The sequence below is a fragment of the Lethenteron reissneri genome, chromosome 46, assembly GCF_015708825.2.
Source record: "Lethenteron reissneri isolate LAM-NWPU_2019-01 chromosome 46, ASM1570882v1, whole genome shotgun sequence".
NCBI classification, from domain to species: Eukaryota; Metazoa; Chordata; class Hyperoartia; order Petromyzontiformes; family Petromyzontidae; genus Lethenteron; species Lethenteron reissneri.
In genome coordinates this window covers 10204241-10221551 of record NC_083824.1, presented here as the reverse complement: position 1 = coordinate 10221551, position 17311 = coordinate 10204241, and positions in this window count along the sequence as shown.

Here is a 17311-nt window from a genome sequence, read left to right as displayed (position 1 = left end):
TACGTTGACTTTACCGAAAGAACCAAAGAGTATGGATTCCTGCAGTCACGAAAGCTTCAAATCAAGATCGTACTTCACCAAGCCGGCCACTGCTATTGCCACTCGATGTTGGTTTCACGCACCTCCGATTGGACCACGTACGGTGCGAAAGAAGTCCAACGCACATACAAGTGAGTGACGTGAGTGGCGCCATCAGGATCTGTTCAGATTTTACTCTGCTGATTTTAGCTGCAGCTGGGAATCGAAGTCAGGTTGCCGGGCATATAGCGAGGGTGCGCTAATCTATTTATTACGTATTTATATTTAGTGACCTGATTACCATTGAGCTCCTGTCGTGTTTTTGTGTTGTTGTTGTAACTCTCTGACCAGCCCATGCTGGAATATTTGTCAAAAAATCCATCAATCAAGTCTTTATTTATATCGCACTATTTGTTGCAACGGATGCCATTCAAGGTGCTATGCAGACAAAAAAACATTATTAAGAGACTAAATGACACGAAAAATAAATGCAAATTCCTTATAAAAATATTTTGCATTATAATAAATTACTATCGAAGGCATATAAAAAAAAACTATCAAAGGATCTTAAGTAAAAGCAAGTTTAAAAAGGTGAGTTTTTAGATTCAACTTAAAACTGCTTAATTATTGTGAAGTCCTCAGACACTGATTCTGAACCACGGCGCTACCACTACCCTCACATTGATCCCAATATGCTCAAAGCAGAGTATCGTGCAAATCCATAAACAGTTGCGCCTTTCGACTGAGTGGACATAACCTCGGTTGCTATTAAATCACCACCGGGCTACGTAAACAACAACAACAACAAGAACAACAAACAAACTAAAATGTCAAATAAACCTCGCCAACCAAACTGGCCGCTAGAGGCTGAAACGTCCGGCGCCGTGGCCCAATTGTTTGTTTCACCAATCGAGAGACAGAAGAGAGGGGAGAGACGCGCTCCACCGACGGACTTGTCTGGGCGTTCATTTAATTTGGGGGAGATTTAGCGTCCATTCTGCAAATTGATCGGGGGAGAGGGCATCACTAGGGAGGGAGGGGCGGTAGGGGGAGGGGTGTAGGAGGAGAGGGGGGGTAGGGGTGTAGGAGGAGAGGGGGTAGGGGTGTAGGGGGAAAGGGGCGGAGGTGTGTAAGAGGGAAAGGGGGTAGGGGAGTAGGGGGAGAGAGGGGGTAGATGTGTAGAGGGAAAGGGGGGGGGGTAGAGGAAAAGGGGGGGGGGTGTAGGGGGAGAGGGGGGTACCGAATGCGAGCTCTCGCTGTTCGGCGGGCATTGCCATCGATCAGCCCCCTCCCTTCCACATCTGTAATTACTCTTATCATTAACACAAATATGCGCATCACCGATCCCGGTACACACGTCCTGCAACCAGGTGGGCCCCCCACCTCCCCGCCCTCTCCCCCACCGCACCCCAGCGCCAACTCTCCGTGCGCTAAGCCCTAATCAATGGCCTAATCAGCGGGAATCTAAAGCCGGCATCGATTAACATTAGGCGGAATTGACGCGCGTATTCAAATCACAGCGAGAGCGAGGCGGGCGCCCGGCGACATATCGATCGGTAGAGGGCAGCGCCAATCTCAAAGTTCACGGTCAGAGATGCGTAAGGTCAGCTGGGGGGTGGGGGGTGCGGAAAGAGCGGAGGGGGTGGGGTGGATGGCTATCACCTGTGAAGGAAGCCCCGGGTATGGCCACGTGAGGGAGGAACGCGCGCGGAGTAGAGAAGGCACGCCGCAGGCTAAAGACATCGTCTTGTGAAAAGTAAGTCGGGGCTTGGGCAAACAATAAAAAAAAATGATGAACTCGTTTTATTTTACAAGGTAAGTCCCACTCAGCTATGTAGCTCTTTTTCAGAAGCGGCCTGGTCACAAATGATAGCTCAACGAAGTGGCCTATCTGTGGAATGTTATAGCAGCACAAGTAATCGAAATGCATTTTTTGAAATGTGTGCAGGGGAAATCCGGAGGACTCGGGGAGAACACGCAAACTCCAAATATAGAACAGGTGCCAGGGTCAGGATCGAACCCACGGCCTCCTGCATACCGGGCGAGGCGGTTAACATCTCATAGCCACCGTGATGATGATGAGAGAGAGACACGCAAACTCCAAATATACAGCAGGCGTCAGGGTCGGGATCGAACCCACGGCCTCCTGCATACCAGGCGAGGTAGTTAACATCTCATAGCCACCGTGATGATGATGAGAGAGAGACACGCAATCTTCAAATATACAGCAGGCGCCAGGGTCGGGATCGAACCCACGGCCTCCTGCATACCGGGCGAGGTAGTTAACATCTCATCGCTACCGTGGCGCTCTCAAACATCGGGACGATGTCCTGTAGTCGAGGGTAACGATGGGATGGCAATGCGCACTGGGCGGGGAGGGGGGGGGGGTGACCACTGCGGAGATGGAGCGATGGAATTACTTTGTGTGCCGACGCTGGATAGATTTTTCCATCGTGGGATCGTGAGTGATGGCCACGGCTTGTGGCGGGGGGAGTGGGGGGGGGGGCTTCATCCAGCAGTGAATTGATCACGACCGATAATGATGATAATGATGATGGTTAACTGATGCTCACACCAATTCCCTTCCCCCTGCAGAACACGCACGGCCAGCGATCAAAGGGGCCCGGATGAGGGAGCGGAGCAGGAGAACGAGGAGGTAAGATCGTTGACACCTGTGGCGTTCTTGGCTGCGCAGCAAACAACCGCAGGTGCTGAGTTCACTGCCGAGCCCCCCACACCCCCCCCCCCTGAACGTGTTTATTTGTCCCCGCAGACATGAATATTAACCAACTATTTATCCCCATGGGGAACGGAAACAATTGCTGTCCCCTGATACGAAGGGTCACGGGTGTTGGGAGCGGTGGCGCAGGGGTTAGCGCACCGCACGATGAACCTGGCGAGCTGATTTGGATGATTCGCGAGGCGCGGTTAACATCGGTGACGAGTGATATCCCAAATCCGGCTCTGGGCCAGGCCTGCTTCCACCCCCCCACCCCGCCGCCCCTTGCCCTTTCACCAAACAGCATTGACAAGCGTGGTGAAGTATGATGCGAACAAAAAAAACTACCCATGACCGAAGCGGCATGGGGAGGCCTTCATCCATCAGGGGGTTAACGTCGGGTTAAGGCTGAGGTCAAGCTAGGTGGGTTGGGAACACAGACGCTACATTGTCTAGGAGAGAACGGGGCGGCGCGAGACTGTGAACCTCGAATTGAGAGCAAAGTGAGCATACGTTCTGGTTTTAGTTGACAACGCGGGGATTTGGACGAAGATTACTTTATTTACAAATGCAACAATGGGGGTGAACAGATATTCGAAAGAGGAACCAGTATTCCTGTGTTGTTCTTTTTGTTTATCCCTAGGAGGGAATGCATAATGATAATCATTCGTGGATGAGTGAATTTTCGCGGGGTACAAATATGTCCCTGGCACCGGCTCTGTTGTCAACGGGGCCAGCCTGATAGACACCCTTGAAAAACAAATCTCTTGAAGGGTCATCTGTGAAAAATAGAGCTTCCTAGCTCATCGGATTTCTTCAAAATAACAAAAAACACAACAATACATTTTGATCCTGATCTTGAGATTGTCATCCGGGTGTCATTTCAATCAATGCAAATACATCGGCGACGATGGCGATTTGCCTGTTGCGTGAAATCACCCGCGGCCGAATCGCCGCGTAAGCGAGCGACGTTCAGAGACACTACGGCGTTGGCCGCGGGTCGTGGGGGGGGGGGGGTCCCCTCCGTGTCTCTCGACCGCCAGACGAGTCGCGTCTCTTGCCCAGCGACTCGCCACCACGTGCCGCACCAAACTGACGTCTCCTTGTTGTGCGAAAGCATTTATCAGACGCGTATACGTTGTTGTTTTTTTTGGAACTCCCTTTGTTGAATCAGCCCCCGCGTGAACCTCTCCGCTAATAATCTAGATTTGAAGTCTGCTAATGTTGGGGCCATGGTGTCGATATGTCAAATCCGGCGCTTGGTATGCAGGAGGTTCGTGGGTTCGATCCCGATCGTGGCGCCTGCTGGAAATGTGGAGTTTGCGTGTCTCTCTCTCTTTTTCTCTCTTTCCCCGTGATCGCGTGACATTTTTTCTGGGTTCTCTGGTTTCCCCCCTCCACATTTAGAATCAACATCACACGTTTAGAGTATTTGGCTGATATTCATTTCCACGCGATAAGCCAATTCGTTGAGCTACTATGTGTGGCCAAATCGCTTCTGAAAAATAACAAAATAACAAATAGCTCATGGGGATTTACCTAGTTAAGTAAAACATAGTTTAGTTTGAGTATATATTATTTATTTTTATAAAAAAAAAATCCCATTCCTACGGTTTTTTTGTTGTTGTATTGTTTGTTGTTGTAACTTTCTGACCAGCACCTACTGGACATCTGTGGACAAACAAAAAAGAGCTTCATAGCTCATCGGATTTCTGGGGGTTGCGCAGGAGCGCGTGCCCGCCAGAGAGTTCTGCGGAAAGGAATTGAGTGGCTGCGTGGCGAGCGAGCCACATTGTCCGAAACATCGCCGGATTTAATCGGCAATGAGTTACGCGGCAGAGCCAAGGCGTTGTGGATTTGGTGGCTATTGTGGGCAGGTGGGCGCAATGCGGACTTTTCTCGCTTGACATCCACGCAGCTGGTCACACGAGGGAGAGCGAGCGAGCGAGCGAGAGATAAATAAACATCAACACGGCCGTGGTTGTGTTTGTTCAGAAGCGATGGCATCTTACATAAATCATAACAAGGCAGCTGTGCAACTAAACGTTTGAAACGAATTACAGTTGTGGTAATTTTTTGTTTGTTTTAACAATTCAGCATGACGATTGTAACCGCTGCAATGTGTCACACTTATAAATAATAATGATACTTCTACTGATGGCAACAACAACAATTCTGACATCAGTGATCGTGTCGTTATTGCCGCTTGTAAGGCGGCGTGTCGACGCCACGACGCTCCATTCGTCAACTTTCTTTTTTAATTTGCTACGAAGTAAGCATCTGTTTCCTCTTTGCTTCTTTCGGGAAAGTCACGTAGATAGAGATGAAATAAAACAAATCACAACGTTTCGATCGCAACACAAGCGGTCTTCATCCGGCCTGATGACAACAACAACAACAATCTGAAATCAGTGAACGTCGTGATTCGTTTTCTTTTATTTCTACCCACGTGACTTTACCGAAATAACCAAAGAGTATGGATACCTGCAGTGACGAAAGCTTCAAATCAAGATTAAGCATTCTAGATTTGAAGCTTTCGTGACTTGCAAGGATTCATAGTCTAGGTTTTTTCGCTAAAGTCACGTAGGTAAATTTTTCAATAATTTTAATTTTACTTTTATTAATTTTAATTAAAAAATTTACCTACGTGACTTTAGCGAAACAACCTAAGAATAAGATTAAGCATCTCTTTTTGAGTCTGTCATTCACGCTCCGCGAAACGATGAACTTTCACACCCCCCCACTCCTGCCCCTCTCCCCAGCCCCTTACCAAAATAATTCACAAAACGAGACAATTTCCTGAAATTGCCGGGCGAGCGGGTCAAACGCGGAGTGCGCACTGTACGCAACGCAACGCACCAAAAGAAGAAGGGGCCCTGCTCGTTGCCCCACTGTCTTTCCCGGAATTGCTGGAAATTGCTTCCAGACAATTACGCCATTTTACATTTCTAATCACATCATTTCATTTTTTCAAAGGCTGCACCGCTCCCTCGCTCGCTCGCTCGCTCTTACCTCCAGTCCCCGTTGGCGGGGTACACTGGGGCTGCTTAATCTGATAACATTGTTGAAACAAGCCTGGGAGCACATCATCCGTCACTTCACACATTTCTCAGACGCACATTTGTAAGTGATTTGCATCTGCAGCTGCGTCCGTAATTAAAGCAAAGTGGTTCCAAGTACGACAATATTAAATACTCGCGCCGCGATGTTAATTTTACATCGTGATTACAACGTCGTTGTCTCTCCCTCTCTCGGCAAAGAGCGCTTGGCAGAAGAGCGTTAAACTTTGAGCATCCGCAGTGATTTGTCAAGCGATGTTTTTTGTTGTGCATGGAGCGCGGCTCAAACACGACGCGACGTTTAGACGCTCAATGACAGCGCGCGCCTTCACGCACGCACGCTCACGTGCATACGCTCACGTGCGCACGCTCACGTGCATACGCTCACGTACACACGCTCACGTGCGCACGCTCACGTGCATACGCTCACGCACGCATGTTCACGTACACACGCTCACGTGCACATGTTCACGTGCACACGTTCACGTACACACGCTCACGTGCGCACGCTCACGTGCACACGCTCACGTACACACGCTCACGTGCGCACGCTCACGTGCGCACGCTCACGTGCACACGCTCACGCACGCATGTTCACGTACACACGCTCACGTGCACATGTTCACGTGCACACGTTCACGTACACACGTTCACGCGCACACGCTCACGTGCACACGTTCACGTACACACGCTCACGTGCACACGCTCACGCACACACGCTCACGTACACAAGCTCACGCACGCTCACCGCTACACCTCAACTTCCCACCACTTGCACTCACTGACACACATATACCCTCCCCACGCACCCCACAGACGCACACACAAAGACAAAATTCCTCCGTATAACCTAGACATGCTCTCGAGGCAAGTGCTGTTGGCGAGCACCTATGAAGGCACGGCACACGAGGGGGTGGGTGGCCAACACCACGTCCGGCCGCATTTGTCCCTCACCAGGTACTCATTTGAGGCTGAGTCGACCTAGGGGAGGTCCATAACCGGTTTAGATCATAGTCACTTGTGTTGGCCGTGAGCGGAAATCGAACTCGGGTCGCCGGGTTCATAGCGCAGCGCGCTAACCACGACACTACCGCTTCACACACACACCACGCGCGCACGCACTCTCACACACCACGCGCGCACGCACTCTCACACACACACACCACGCGCGCACGCACTCTCACACACCACGCGCGCACGCACTCTCACACACACACACCACGCGCGCACGCACTCTCACACACACACACACAAACATCACACACGTCTCGATTTAAAGCTTTCGTAACTGCGGGGATTCATCTTCTTGGTTCTTTCGGCACAGTCACGTAGAATGGAAATAATAAAATAATAAAACATTATAAAATATAATAAAATAATTTTATTATGTTTCCTAATTTTTATAATTTTATTATAAAAAATAATAAAACATAATACAATAATTTTATTATATTTATTATAATTTTATTATGTTTTATTATTTTTATTATTTTATTATTAAAAATAATAAAACATAATACAATAATTTTATTATGTTTTATTATTTTTATTATGTTATTATTTCCATTCTACGTGACTTTACCGAAAGAACCAAGAAGATCACACACGTCTCCCCCCCCCCTCCCAGTCTCCTCCGCCACCCCCTTCCGTGGCCAACACCGATAGCTGTCAATCAAGCGGTGGGGCTGCTCTCAATTTGCTCCGCGTCGGTTGATGCTGCCAGAACTGATAGCGGGGTTCGAGGGCTCCCTTTGAAGGCGTCGCGCCGCGTGGCGGGCGGCACGACTTCTGCCGTCGCTCCGACACGCGCCACCCCCTCCTCCCCCACCTCGTGCCGCCGCCCCGAGGCGCACGCGTGGCCGCGGATGGCGAGGGACCTTCTCGGAGTTCGCTTACACTTCTGATTTCACCACCCTCTCTGCCTTCATTCAAAGTTGTTGAGCCCTCCTGTTTCAAACAAGAACGGGGGTGATCTTCTTGGTTCTTTCGGTAAAGTCACGTAGAAGGGAAGTAATAAAATAATACATAATAAAACATAATACAATTATTTTCACGACGTTTCGGCCACAACGCAAGCAGCCGTCCTCAGGTGAAGACCAGACAGACGCTGTCTCCCCGACAGACCTGGTCTTCACCTGAGGACGGCTGCTTGCGTTGTGGCCGAAACGTCGTGAGAATTATTTTATTTTATTATGTTTTATTATTTATTATTTAATTACTTCCCTTCTACGTCACTTTACCGAAAGAACCAAGAAGATGAATCCCTGCAGTCACGAAAGCTTTAAATCGAAAAAGAACGGGGGTGGGTCATTCGTGTCTCTGGCCCTCCGAGCCAGTGGTGAAGATTTAGATTGAGTGAACAACAACAACAGAACTACGCTGTAATTATATTTCCCAAGTGCGGTTTGGTTTGCCGAGCCGGGGCCGTGCATTGAGAATGTTAAAAAATTAGCAGTCAAATTGTCATCGTCTCTCATCAATGGCTTCTTGTTTAAAAAAGAGCCGATAGACAAATCGGGTTTCACAAGTGAACACACGTGTGTTCTCCACGGGCACTTCCGATTAGCACGGTTGCCTATGTACGGTGCGAAAGAAGTCCAACATACATATGTCAGGGCATATTTTTTAAAGCCTCCGTAAAAATAAATATTGGTACCTCCAAGAACGTGTTCCCTCGGGTTGTGCTTAAATAATCTACATTGGTTCAGACCAAATGGACGATGTGAAATAGAAAGATTTTACTTATCGCCACCTGAGCAACTGTTTCACCAATAAGTTTGGAAATTGGTCTGAAGGTTAATGTTTTCGTGAAAAATACATGGACCTAGTCCACTGTTAAAAGGACGATGACTTTGATAGCAAAATATAAAGTGGGGGGGGGGGGGGGATGAATATTTACTCCTGGAAAACAATCTATTCGGTTGGGGACAACGATATTCCTGACACTGACTCTGTTGGCTGTGGAAGGATGATGATGATGGTGATGTACGCTGTACTTCTTTTGCACCGTACGTAGCCAACCGTGCTAATCGGAGGTGCGGGGGTTATGATGATGATTGATTGATGATGGTGCACTTTAACTGGAATCATTTCGTGTGAAACCATCTTCCCAAAACAATCCAGTGAGCAACACTGTGCACCCGGCAGAATAGCATTGGCCAAGCCTGTACTGTCGGAAGACTGGTAGGGTAGAAACGCGAGCGAGCGGGGATCGCATGCCGCCCTCTGAATATTGGTGCCTTGGGAGAATAAACATGAATTCCCGTGGTTACGACTACTCAGAGGGGAAGGTGCATTAATTACACTGGTCAACAAAAAAAATACCTTTTTTTCTGGCCTGGACTTTTGCAGCTGTTTTAGACTAATTTCAGGGTGCTGATTCCAAATCTGAGCTCAGATTTGCTCTATCACGTCTCATTTTTATGCTATCGGCATAACCCATTTTCATTGATTTTACCCGAAATTAACTCTGTCACTTATGATTGCAAGTTGTTGCGAGTCGGTGACTGCTTTAGTGTTAAAATATGGTGCTGTATTTTTTAGGATAGTGTGTTTATAATATCATTTTATGCAGATATCCACATTTATTTAATATTTTTCTTCTGCAGTTTTTATTGAAAATGCAATATTTGATATCTCAAAAACCTGATGTGATAGACAAAAACTGATGCCAGATTTGGAATCAGCACCTCAAAATTACATTAAAACAGTTGGAATACCTTATGCCAGAAAAAGTGTGTTGACCAGTGTTATTCTGTAAGTGCCAGGAGGGATTCAGTTCTCACTCGGTGTTTTCCGAAACGCTGCTCGGTGGCCATGGGGTAGAGATTATCTGAATAAGGCACTACTACTAAAGTACAAAGTCCACCTTATCCGTATGATCCTATATGATTGTGCTTCGTCGTTCACGACGTCTGATAATAACAATCACTTGTCAGGCACACCACGCGCACGACATTCCGCGAGATGGACCAAGCGTGCCAGAATCATTTCCGGAGCAGCGTTCTGGACCGTTCTGAGTGAAATCGAGCACTTGGGCTCCGGGAAGACCCTAGGCACCGCGGTGACTGCCTCGCGAGGAGGGGGGAGGAGGAGGAGGGGGGGTCCCGCTGGAAGCGGTGGAGCCGTGGGCGTGTGCGCACGACCGTGCCCGTCTGCTCATTGTACACGGATGACGGCGCGTCTGGCGCGTGACAGGTGCGGTATAAACCAGGTAAGGTGTGCGTAATCCGCAATTTTCTGCTACGAGACAGATTTGGAGACTGCGCACGCGCTACGCCCACGCAGCTCGATATGCGCGCACGTTAAAGAGCTCACAGTTGATTCGTCTTTTTCGCTGTTATTTCACATTCGTTGGGGTGGTGGTGGGGGAGGGGGGTGTTGGTGTTGTAGCCGGCAGTGCAATTAGGAATACAAACAGCCAAGGATGAATGTATTCCTGCGGCCGTGTGTGTTAAAAATAAAACCACCGAAAAGAAAATAACGGCGTCAAAGAGTAACCAGATGTCGTGTAATTGTGATGATGAGTTGCGTCTCTGACTCGGCTGGCGGTGGATTTCGTTGCCGAAGGGAGGGGGGGGGGGAGACGTCTGGCGAAAGACCGCACCAGAAGATGGCAGTCTTTAGCCGTGCTTGGTAAAACTGAAAGAAAAAAATCCAACCGATTAGCATCTCGTGCCAAATAAAACACAAACACCCGTGTCTTACAAGAATTCCGCACGGGGAGTGACGGTTGCAAGAATAAAAAAAGGGCCATTTGCGGCGTTTTTTCCTGGAATCCTTGCATATTTAAAAATGACACATCAGCCCCATCCTTTACGGAGGCCAGGAATAAAAAAAAATGCGTGCTGAGGTCTTTTTTTTATTGTTGCCATTTGCAGAGCTTACCATCAATCACCGGCGCTCGTGACGCGGGAGGACTCACATGTTGTCTCACTTTATCTGAAAGTAAAGCGCAGAAACAAACAAGCTGGCCACTTTTACCCAACAGATGTCGGTTCCCCGTCCGCCCTTGCAGCGCTCTGCTCTGTCAGTTGCCGTGGCAGGGGCTGTCGGTCTGCGTGCGTGTGTGGATATGGGAGTGTGGGGAGCGGTGGTGCAGCGGTTAGCGCGCTGCGCTACGATTCCAACACCAGTGACTATTATATTTTTGAACCGATCCTTGGCCTCCCCTAGGTCGACTCAGCATCAAATTAGTAGCCGGTGCGAAGTGTAAACATCGCCACTAGGGAGACAAAGGCGGCCGGGCGTGGTGTTGGCCACCCACCCCTCGTGTGTCGTGCGGGCCTTCATAAGTGCTCGCTAACAGCACTTGCCCCAACAATCTGTTCAGGCTATACTGGGGATATTTGTCTTTGTATATGTGAGTGAGTGAGGGGAGCGATAGTGTAGCGGTCAGCACGCTGCGTTACGAACCCGGCCACCCGAGTTCGATTCCCACTCACGGCCAACACCAGTGACGATTATTTGAACCGATCCTGGGCCTCCCCTAAGGTCGACTCAGCCTCAAATTAGTACCTGGTGCGGTGTGTTTACATCGCCACTAGGGAGACAAAGGCGACCGGGCGTTGTCCTGGCCACCCACCTCCTCGTGTGCCGTGCCGGACCGTCTTAGGTGCCACTCGCTAAGGGGCCGTCCATAAATGACGTCACGCGATTTTGGACGATTTTTGACCCCCCCCCCCCTCGTCACACGGCGTCACAGAAAGTCAGACCCCCCCTCAAATATGACGTCACAAAGCGCTGCCCCCCTCCCAAAAACATATTTCCATTTTTAAAATAAAACATGCTTCAAATCGCTTTAAACTATTGTCATTGTAGCGCGTATTTAATGTGGCGCTGCACTCTGATGTTGTAGGAGTGTTGTTATAACAATTCTATATTTATTTAAAGTTGCGCATTTTGACGTAAAGTCACATTTCTCAACCCCCCCTATGTGCGTGACGTCATTTATGGACGGCCCCTAACAGCACTTGCCCCAACAATCTGTTAAGGCTATGCAGGGGATCTTTGTCTTTGTGTGCAGAAGCGTCTGTCTGTGTGTGACGTGGCCAGCTTGGCCACCAAGATATGCACCGTGGGGAGCGGTGGTGCAGCGGTTAGCGCGCTGCGCTACGAACCTGGCGACCCGGGTTCGATTCCCACTCACGGCCAACACCAGTGACGATAATCTGAACCGGTCCAGGGCCTCCCTTAGGTTGACTCAGCCTCAAATGAGTACCCGGTGCGACGTGTGAGCATCGCCACTGGGGAGACAAAGGCGGCCAGGCGTGGTGCTGGTCACCCACCTCCTCGTGTGCCACTGTGCCGACCTTCATAGGTGCTCCTCGCTAACAGCACTGGCCTCAACAGTCTGTTGAGGCTACACGGGGGATCTTTTTGTGGCCGCGTGGCTACCAAGCTATGCGCCGTCGTCGGAATTCCGACGTTTCAGATAAGGCGGCGCCTGCTTCAGTAGAGACTAATTAACGATGCGATGAAAAACAAATACGCGTTTTAAAAGCGACCGATTTAATTCGAGACTTAAGCGTTGTTCAGTTACAGAGCTCAGGTGGAATACAAAAACAAAGGTAAAGGCGAAGCTCACTCAACCTGCTGGCAGAAAGGCCTTTGCTGATGGGAGCTCTGGGAAAAACCCTCTCGAGGGTGTTTTGGCCTACATGTCCACGCTGGCCAGATGTCTTGGCACATGGGAGCCATGCTGGCGAGATGTTAACTACCTCGCCTGGCTGGTATGCAGGAGGTCGTGGGATCGATTCGAACCCTGACTCCTGCTGTATATATTCGGAGTTTGCGTGTGGCTCTCTCTCTCTCCGTGGTCGCGTGGATTTTTCTCCGGGTCCTCCGGGTTTTCCCCTCCACATTTAGAAACACGCTGTACAGATGATTTTGCTGCGGTACCATTCCACACGATAAGCCACGCTTCGTCGAGTTATCATTTGTGGCCAGGTCGTTTCTGAAATAGAGTTATAACAGCTCAGTGGGGCCTTACCGGGTAAAATAGATCGTAGTTTCGTTTGTTTAGTTCTTTAGACGTGGGGGCGACCACACTTTATCGCACCGCGCGCAGCCTGCCGATGGACTACGGCGCATCGATTCGTTCCGCCGGCTAGACAGGAGCAGCTGGGGTTCAGGAACGTTTCTCTTACATCCGCTGCCGCGCGGGAAGATAGAACCGGCGACCTCTGCGGTACTGAAAGTCCAGTCCGCTGACCGGTTGCCCCGCCGCAGCGTGCCCAGTCGTGGGTGCACGGTGTGCGCAAGTTGAATTTGTTTGGAAAGCCAAACGTCGACGGGGTTGTAAGCGGACACCGGCGTGCGCGCGTGTGCACACCGGAACGATTCGCGCGTGCATAATTTTTCAAGGGTATAAGTTTTAAGCTCGGGGGAGGCGAAGGAACTGCAAAGCTGTCTCGAGCGGAAACTTTGTAGCGCGGATGTCCAAAAAAATGCAAGAAGTGCAAAAGCTTCGGCTGGTACTAAGCAGCGAATATGCCAGCGTTAAAAAATGTATATATATAATAAAAAAGTTTGCTCCGAGATAAAGTTCGGCAATAAAGCACTGGACATCGACTCGAAAACCCATAACCTATAGCAGCGTCTTTCCCCCCCTTACGTTGCGAATTAGGTCGAGCAACAAACAATCTCGTGCCGCGTACAATTAGACAATAGCGTCATATTTTCACCGTGTAATTAAATATCGGGTGTTGCCAAGCAAACCCAGGGAGACGCTCCAAAGTTCGGCGCTTGGGGGTTTGGAGCCTGCTCCCAGCAGTGAAGGGTGATTAATAGGTCCACGATGCGATGTGCCTACACCTGCTGCGCACCGCTCTAATCCTCCGCGAGTGTTCCTGTTCAACACGACTCCGCTTTGTTGGGAAGGGAGGGGGGGTGTGTGATTTATTAACGCCGTGGTTGGGACTCGGCGATTACTCAAACTCTCGTCCGTCTCGCGAGGTAAGCCGACACACACGCGCGCGCGCAACAAAAAAAAACTAGTGAACTTCCGAGGAATCTGACGCTCGATTTTCTCGGCAGAGTTTGAAGAAGCGCAAAAAAAACGAGGCGCAAATCACTTTGCTGTTGTCACCGACAAGCGGCCGTCTCGCCGAATGGATGGCAGAGGCGTTTCACACGCGGCGTGAAATTTGACGGGTTTAAAATATATATATTTTATTAAAGTTCATTATTGATCTTTTTGTGTGGGTAGGGTGTGGATTAGTGATACCAATCTTAACTGATTTGCTCGGGGCTAGCTCCATTTATAACTCTCAGAAAGCGACTGTCTTCCCTTTTGCAAATTATTTAATTCATTATTCTGTTTTTTTGTCCTCATGCTAAAAACAACGAAGCTAGGGAATAGAAGAGTTATGCAAGGACAACTCGATGTGTGATATGAGAACGATGGTTGCAAGCAATGTCCCCTTTAGGGGGTTTGGGAGAAAGTGGGATGAATTTGGCCTCGAATCAGAATACGTGCATGCACACGCACACACCAGCACCAATAACCGCCGTTCGCCACTAAGTGACGGCGCAGTCACCACGGCTCCTGTGCCAGGCTAGGTGCACTTTGAGGCCACGTGAAGTGTCGAAGGGCTCGCTGACAGGTCACGGGACAGACCCAGATGCCATGGGTTGGCCGACCGAGATGACTGGCAGATGTACCAGCTGTGCCCCCGACTGTGGCAACACACGCACGCACGCACACCTACACTTGCACACACGAAAACAGAGGCCCCCATAGAGCCTTGAATGGATTGTTGGGACAAGCATACGAGGGGGTGGGTGGCCAGCACCATGCCCGGCAGGTTTATTCCTCCCCACCCTACCCTTTACACACGGCACCAGGTACTCAGTAAAAGTTGAGTCGACCGCAGGGAGGCCCAGGACTGGTTAATACGCTCTCCGCTCCAGCAAGCAAGGCTTACTAATCCTCGAGTCAACCTCTCCTCTGATGTCCCCCAAATCCGGAGCTTCCTTCCCTTCCCAGCCATCCATGCTGTCAAATAACGTGTCCCTGTTCAAGTGTGTCGATGCATATCAACAACTACAATTTCACATTCGGGAGGAATGTGGAGTCCAGACGGTCCATGACAGACTCCCTCTCTTGCTCTCAACCTAAAATAAACACGGCCTCTGTTCCTGTTCAGCGTCATGATGTTCGGTCCCACTTAGCCGCTATATGTTAATTCACACTGTGTTGTATCTGTTTGTCGGCGTGTGAATTAGGGTTGCCTCCTGTGTGGTACAACAACAACAACAAAAACCCAGGACATATCCATGGGAATAAGGATATCTCACGATAGTGGAGGAGGGGACTGCATCCAAGTGCGTCGTCGTCTTGAGTGGAGTGTGTGTGTGTGTGATGAAGCAACTGATAGAAGCCAGGACTGTTAATATCCCAGGAGGACTTTGCAGATTTCTCCGGAAAGCTGTCTCGACAAGAGGATGATAATGGGAGCCCGAGGACGAGGGTGAATTGTTTCACCACTCGTATTGAAGGTGGATGCCAACCCCCTCTCTCGCCCCATTGTGAGCGTGAGCACGTGCGCGCAGGGGGACTATGGATCAATGTTCCAGTCAAGAGCGATTCACACACAACAAAGGAGGAGAACATTTCCATCGGTTTCCCAAATAAATTAATGTAAATGTCCACTTAAGTGTGTGATGTGCAACTGGCCACGGGACACACGAAATCAAGGCCTAGGTGGAGGCTCGACGCCACTCGGCCAGTGTTCTTCTTCATTGCAAGGCCCGCAGGCCACTGTCGGTCCCTGGAGGCCTTTAGCGCGGCACCTGACGTGCAGCCCTCGACAATACACCACAGATGTGAAGACACCCTCTTAGGTTTTTTTTCGGTAAAGTCACGTAGGTAAAAAATTTAATTAAAAGTTAATAATGGAAATAAAATTAAATAATAAATCACGACGTTTCGGAGGCAACACAAGTCTCCGTCCCAGTAATTTTAGCTGTGACGGTCCCACCTGATGACGAAATTACTGCAGTAATTATAGCTGTGACGGTCCCACCTGATGACGGAGACTTGTGTTGCCTCCGAAACGTCGTGATTTATTATTTTATTTTATTTCCATTATTAACTTTTAATTTTATTTTTTACCTACGTGACTTTACCGAAAAAAACCTAAGAGTATGAATCCTTGCAGTCACGAAAGCTTCAAATCTAGAATGTGAAGACACCCCCACCGTCATCGTGCTGTCACAAACCCCAATCGGTTCAAATGCGTGGCGACCCTCACACTGATGATGTCTTATCCGTGAAAGTGCCCTCTGCCCCCTCTCTGAGCATTAGTGAAGAACGCTGCGCTAGGCCAAGGCCTGGAATATTTTAGGTCAACGCCACCTCGCAGGGCAAACCTGCAGCAGCGCCTGAGTTTTAACCAAGAGCAGTTCTCCCTTTCAAGCGCAAACCGAGCTCAATTCTTCCTAGCTCCTGAAATCTGACCAGATTGGGCACCTATCAAGGTGATTTGGTTCTTAGGGATTAAAACGTATGAGGCATAACACACACACACAAAAACAAAAGGGCACCGGTGGCGTATTGCTGGTTTGCATTATGTATTATATATTCAGAAACAAGGACTTGTGCGGAGTGCAGCTGATTTGAGAAACCGTGCGGCTGCGAGCAGATTATAAAAGATACTGATAGACACTCGAGAGATGCATAACTGCAGGCAAGATCCCTTTGTAGGATATGTCTATTTGCTGTAAATATATGTCACACAAAAGCCTGACATCATCTGGAGGCAATGGAAGTGGTTTTCCGTGAATTGACCATTTTTCGCACAAAGCCTCCGCTATCAGGCGATGTAGCGGAAAAAGATAAACCTTTTACGATTCAGATTATCGACTGAAGCGGCGACCTTGTGATCTGCTGCCGCTATGGCGAGGCTGACACTTATATCGTCAGAGTGGGGAGGGTTCCCCCCCCCTTTTCGACCGACCGGTGGGGTTTTGTGTGAGGTTAGCGAAAGGGCCGAAAAGAGGACCCCCCCCCCAAAAAAAAAAAACCCACACACAAGTCCGATAATGACGCGAGCCGAATTTGTTTACCATTTCGTAGAATGTGTTTGCCGTGTAGTAGTTTTGTTTCTGTTGGCGGTGTTCTTGTTACTGAGTTGGTGAGGAGGAATGACCCCCACCGCCTCCTTCCCGTGTGTGAGCGCTACACGCTTGCCCCTGTCACCGTTTAATACAATAAAAAGCAATACGCTCGTGTTTCACGAGACGAAAACAAATCTTCTCCGTGGGGCGCCGCGACGTTACAATGGATTAGTTTTATTTTATGTTTAAAGAACCGCACGATGGTTATCGAGTTTTAACACAACCGCAAACCAAACTTTTATTTCTCCGCGTCGGAGGATCGCTTTCGGCTCGGGAATGATCCTTGTTGGGCAAAGCGCCGTCCTCGCCTCGCGACGCGTCGCGACGGAGAGGATTTAGAAGCGCGCGCGGGATGTAATGAGCGCTTAAAAAATTAATGGCCTAATAGTTTTGT